General features: G+C 48.6%; 1 non-coding gene across 1 annotated transcript; it reads right to left on the minus strand.

Moving 5' to 3' along the window:
- Window positions 1–4,641: 4,641 nt before the first annotated feature.
- Window positions 4,642–4,780, minus strand: LOC136553096 (small nucleolar RNA Z247). The gene has a single exon (XR_010783005.1). It is a non-coding gene; the product is annotated as a small nucleolar RNA Z247 (small nucleolar RNA).
- Between the last annotated feature and the right edge of the window lie 1,579 nt (window positions 4,781–6,359).

Genomic DNA, 6,359 nt, shown 5'->3' on the forward strand with positions numbered 1-6,359 from the left:
AGCTGGTTAAATGGCCAGGCTTCCGTCAAAGCTATGCCCACTCCTTTACCGCCATAACCGACGCAAGAACAGATCGGTCAGAGATGCAATTGTGGGCGGATGTTGGATTGGAGACATCGCTCACAGCCTGACGCAACCACTGTTGGATGAATTTTTCAAAATTTGGAGAGCCATCGATGCAGCCATTTATACCTTGAAGATGATAGAGAAGACACCATAACATGGACTCTTGAGAGCTCCGGGAAGTATTCTGCAAAGTCAGCCTATAAAATTCAATTCGAAGGCCAATACCTCTCCAATTTTCCTAAACTGATCTGGGAGTCATGGGCACCTCCAAGGTGCAAGTTCTTCTTGTGGCTGCTCCTCCAGAACAGATTGTGGACGTCAGCGAGGCTGCAATTGCGCGGATGGGAGAACAATTACTTCTGCGCCTTGTGTGAAAGAAATCTTGAGACTGCCCACCATCTGTTTATCGAATGCCCTTACTCCCGACGGGTCTGGGTGCTAGTATCGACTTGGAGTGGCTGTCCAAATTTGAACCCTGCACAATGGCTTCAGGCACAGGATCTGGAAGCATGGCTTGAGCAGTTGGTGACGACTGGCAATAGAGTTGGCCACAGTCTGACAACCCTAACCCTCTAGAGCATATGGAAGCAGAGGAATGCAAGAGTCTTCAGAGAGAATGCGAAGCCTGTGTGAGAATTAGTGAACGGGATGCATTGCCTAGCCCTCGGTTACGTGTTAAGTAGGCACAGAGAATAGCCCTCCGGTGGCGGCGGTACAACATGTGGTTACAACAAAGATAACTCCTACCATCAAGGAACACCTTCCTATCTCCATGATACAGAGAACCTGGACGGGTCTAAGGGAATAAGTCAAGATCTTTTAACATTCCCCCTCAATCTTAGCCACAGGAGAGGTTAAGATTGATTCTGAATTTGCGTAGTTTTGTAGCGGTAATCGCTTTGGTAAACCCATCAGCTAACTGGTCCGCCGAGTTGATGAATCTGATATCCAACAATTTCTGCGCCACCTGTTCTCTTACAAAATGAAAGTCAATTTCTATATGTTTTGTTCTGGCATGAAAGACTGGGTTTGCTGACAGATACTTTGCTCTCAAATTGTCACACCACAACCGAGCAGCCCTAGGGTGATCCACTCTGAGTTCTGTTAATAACTTTTGAACCCACATCATCTCTGCTGTTGCATTTGCAAGACTTTGTATTCTGCCTCAGTGCTAGATCGAGAGACAGTAGCTTGTTTCCTGGCTGTCCAAGAGACTAAGTTGTCGCCAAGAAAAACAGCAAAGCCTCCTGTGGACCTTTTGTCATCAAGGCACCCTGCCCAATCAGCATCGGAGAAAGCACTAATTATCATAGACTTGGATCTCTTGATCTTGAGCCCACAATTCATGGTCCCATATACATATCTTAGTATCCTTTTTACTGCACTCCAGTGAGCTGTAGTTGGAGCATGTAAGTACTGACAGACCTTGTTCACTGCGAAGGATATATCAGGTCTTGTCAGGGTCAAGTACTGTAGTGCGCCAACTAGGCTCCTGTAGCGCGTGGCATCTTCCATCCCCAATTTTGTACCATCTGTTATCCGCAGATTCTCAGAAACAGCCAAGGGAGTATCAACAATTTTTGCCTTATCCATTCCTGACCGAGCAAGAATATCCGCAGCATACCTCTCCTGAGACAACAGTAAACCATCTGTAAACTTCTTTACCTCTATGCCAAGGAAGTAGTGTAAATCTCCCAAGTCCTTCAAGGCGAATTCCTTCTATAAATCCTTGAGAAGTGCCTCTGTTGCTTCCTGTGAAGAGCTTGCAACAACGATATCATCTACATATACCAACACAAATATGCTATTCTTTCCACGGTTATAATAAAATAAAGAGGTGTCTGCCTTAGAAGAAACAAAACCAATTTCTTCCAACCTCTTGCACAATCTTGCATACCAAGCCCGTGGTGCTTGTTTTAGCCCATAGAGTGCCTTATCAAGCCTGCAGACATAATTTGGATGGGTTTTGTCTGCATAACCAGGAGGTTGTTGCATGTATACCTCTTCTTCCAAGATGTCGTGGAGAAAGGCATTTTGGACATCAAGTTGACGAAGATTCCATCCTCTTGAGACTGCAATTGACAGAATTAGTTGAATAGTTGCGGCCTTAACTACGGGACTAAAAGTGTCCTCATAGTCAATACCATAGCGTTGTTTGAACCCCTTAGACGTACCTTGTGCCTATCAACAGTACCATCAGCTTTGCGTTTTACCTTGTAAACCCACTTACATCCTATGATGTTTTTCCCTTTTGGAGGTGGGACAAGCCTCCATGTCTTGTTCCGTAGCAAGGCTTGGTACTCACTTTCCATTGCCACGGACCAATACCGATCTTGAAGTGCTTCATCCAGCGTGCGTGGTTCTTCTGAAGATATCAGTGCGTTCATGCACCAACGGACAGTACCATCCATGTACTCTTTAGGCTTCTGAATCCCGTGTTGGAGGCGAGTAATCGGTCGGTGTGGCTTGGTTGTCGCAGCAGGAGCAGCCAAGACGTCGGATCCCGACGAGGAGATCACCGTGGGTTCCAGCGTTGTCGCAGCAGGAGCAGCCAAGACGTCGGATCCCAGCGAGGAGATCGCCATGGGTTCCAGCGCCAGCGCGGTCCCCCCGTCGCTGGGATCTGTCTGCGGTGCAGTCGACGGTGTGGCCGAAGATCCGGAGGGAGCGCCCGCCGTACCGCGTGGCCGGGGCAGAAATTCGCCCGACCGCGGCTGCTGCTCCAATCCTGAGGGGGATCCGCCTGACCCTGCCGATCCGTGCGCTGTCGCAGCAAGCGAATTGGCCGGGGGGCACATGAAATATGGCTCCCCGGATGACGTTTCGTCGCCATTTTGCCTCGCGTTTGCGCCTGTTTCAACCAAAAACATCACAGGAACTCGTTGATCCATTAGTACAGGTAAGAGATAGCTCATGTTGATCACACAAATTTGCATTCCCGAAATCAGAGGAAGGATTTTTAAGAATGTCAGGAAGGAGAGTGAGTTCAGATCGTAGGCGAGCATCGACGTTTGGGTGTAGGTTTTGGAAAGGAAAGACGTGTTCATCGAAGACGACATCACGGGAAATATAGATGCGACCTTCTTTGGGATCCAAACATTTGAAGCCTTTGTGCATGGTACTGTAGCCAAGAAAAACGCATTGTTTGGATCGGAATTGGAGTTTCTTGGCATTATAGGGTCGAAGATTGGGCCACACGGCACACCCGAAGGTACGAAGGAAGGTATAATCAGGTTGAGTACCAAAGAGTCGCTCAAAAGGAGTTTGATTTGCAATGACTTTAGATGGAAGACGGTTTATGAGGAAAACTGCCGTGGTAAAAGCTTCATCCCAAAATTTCAAAGGCATAGATGAATGTGCAAGAAGAGTAAGCCCCATTTCAACTATATGTCGATGCTTACGTTCTACGGACCCATTTTGCTGGTGAGCATGAGGACAAGACACATGATGATCGATCCCTATGCGTTGAAAGAATGAATGCAAGGCTTGGTATTCACCCCCCAATCTGTTTGTATAGCACGAATCTTACGACCAAATTGCCGTTCAACAAGACTTTGAAAGTCACGAAAACACTGGAAAACTTTAGATTTGTGTCGCAACAAATATAACCAAACAAACTTGGTGTGATCATCAATAAAACTCGCATAATAGTTATGACGGCCAATAGAAGTGGGAGCAGGCCCCCATACATCAGAAAAACAAGGTCCATAGGATGATTCGACACACTAGTTGATCTAGGGTAAGGCAATTGGTGACTTTTGCCTTGTTGACAAGCATCACAAACCCTAGCATTATTCTTATCATGGATAAAAGGAAGTCTATGACGGCTCAGGACTTCCTGCACTATGCGTGGTGAGGGGTGACCTAGCCGATGATGCCACAGCGACATAGATGGCTTGATGACACTGAGAGCCTGCTTATTTGGTGATGGCCACAAAGGATACAGCCCCCCTTCACACCTTCCTGTGTGAAGAGTTTTCTTCGTCGCCTGTTCCTTAATGAAGAAATGACTTGGGTGAAATTCAAGAAATATATTGTTGTCTCGAGTGAGACGATGAACAGAACAAAGATTCTTATGTGCTTGAGGGACATGAAGAACATTTTTCAGATGGAGACTAGGGGAATGCAAATAACTATGACCAACATTTGCGATCTCCATACCTGTTCCGTTTGCAGCATGAACCTATTCTCTGCCGTGATATTTATCACGAATGGTTAACTTCTCCAATTCTCCGGTGATATGGTCAGTTGCACCGGTGTCCATGTACCAGTTCGTATCTACTCCGTACGAACTGGTTGCAGCAGATGCAATCTTCTGTTGGGGCGGCCCTGAAAATGAACGATCAAACCTTTTATAGCAGCGGAACGCGAGATGTCCTTCTTTGCCACAGACTTGGCAGAAGACGCCAACCTGGAACTGTCCACCTCCACGGCCGCCCTTCTACCCGCGGTTGTAGCCTCCGCGGCCACCACGGCCACCACCGCGGCCATTGTTGTTGGAGTTGCCGCCGCGGTTGTCCCTGGCTACCATGTTCGCGGCAGATTGCTGTCCACCGCCACGCGCCTCCATACGCTGCTCGAAGGAGACGAGCTGAGCATAGAGCTCATTCACGGTGATGGGCTCCACGCGTGCCGCCACCGCAGAAACAACCGAATCGAATTCAAGATCCAATCCGGTTAGAATATAGGAGACAAGCTCCTCATCTTCTAACTTTCGTCCAGCCGAAGCCATTTCATCTGCCAAGGACTTCATTTTAGTGAAGTACTCACTTATAGATGAGGAGCCCTTGGATGCGGTGGCGAGCGCCATCCTTGTACTGATGATGTGCGCTCTTGATTGTGACGCATGCAGCGCCTCAATGGCGGCCCATGCCTCGGCCACCGTGGTCACAGATGTGACTTGAGATCCAATCTCGCGAGAGAGGGACGTGAGCAGGTAACTGAGTACTTGCTGGTCCTTGGCCACCCACTTCTCGAACTCAGGATTCGCGATGGGTGGCTCATCCTCCGTCTTCTTCTCTCCCTTCGCAGGGAGGAACTGCTCTGGTGGGCGCGCCGCCGGGTCAATGAAGTTCACGACTTGGGCGCCCCTCAACGCTGACATGACTTGGAGCTTTCACATGGGATGATTATTTTTGGTCAGCTTCTCCATAACAGGAAGAAAGCCAAGAGGAGAGAACGCAGGGAAGGCTGCGGAGGAGGAGGATGAGAACGCCATTCTTCAACTCCGTTGGGAGAGAAAAGGCTCTGATTACCATGTGAGAATTAGTGAACGAGATGCATTGCCTAGCCCTCGGTTACGTGTTAAGTAGGCACAGAGAATAGCCCTCGGCGGTGGCGGTACAACATGTGGTTACAACAAATGTAACTCCTACAATCAAGGAACACCTTCCTATCTCTATGATACAGAGAACCTGGACGGGTCTAAGGGAATAAGTCAAGATCTTTTAACAGCCTGAACATGCCTTGTTTGCGGAGATTAAAGATGCATGTCAGCTATGGGCCATGGCGGGGGGCACCTTCCTAAAGCCCCTTTTTGTTGTTCAAAACGATGCTATGTAATAACGACATTGCTTTTTTCAAACTCCCGGTAACTTAGGCTGCATTGAGTAGCGCCACTCGCGCATGTAATGACTGTTGCTATCCTCTACTTATTATAAATCAAAGCTGGGATCCGGACACCATCTCGGTGCCTCTCCAGAGAAACGCGCGCCGCCGCTTGTCAATGCATTTGATCACCCACGGGGAAAGGGTCACAGCGATGGCCGTGTGGATGGGTATAGCTGATAATTTCACTTTGGTGAGCACGGTGCGACCAGCCCGATTGATCGAGATGCCCTGCCTTCCAAGTTGGCAGTCCACAGCTAATCTTATCGATAAGCGGCTGCAGCAACTTCGGTAATGCAAGCGGGATTCCCAGGTAAGTGCATGTGAAGGGCTGAAGATGAGCAGGGAAATAACGGACAAGAGTTACTGAATCCTCCAGGCCACACTGAATCGGAGAGATCAAGCACTTCTCTTTGTTGGATAGGAGGCCAGACACGCCACCAAAACTATCAAGGATGGTGCTAACGGTGACGAGGTCCTGCTGGCTCGGGGAAACAAACAGGACTACGTCGTCGTCTGCGTAAAATTAAAGAACACCCTCTCCTTGATGCAGGGATCCTCGAAGCTGAGCAGCAGACCCTCGAGCAATGACAAAAAGCAAGGGGGATAGGGGGATAGGGGGCCATTCAAGGCCTCCATGACAATGACAAAAAGCACACGCAGAAGACCATTCAAGGCCTCCATGA

The sequence above is a fragment of the Miscanthus floridulus genome, chromosome 4, assembly GCF_019320115.1.
Source record: "Miscanthus floridulus cultivar M001 chromosome 4, ASM1932011v1, whole genome shotgun sequence".
NCBI lineage: Eukaryota > Viridiplantae > Streptophyta > Magnoliopsida > Poales > Poaceae > Miscanthus > Miscanthus floridulus.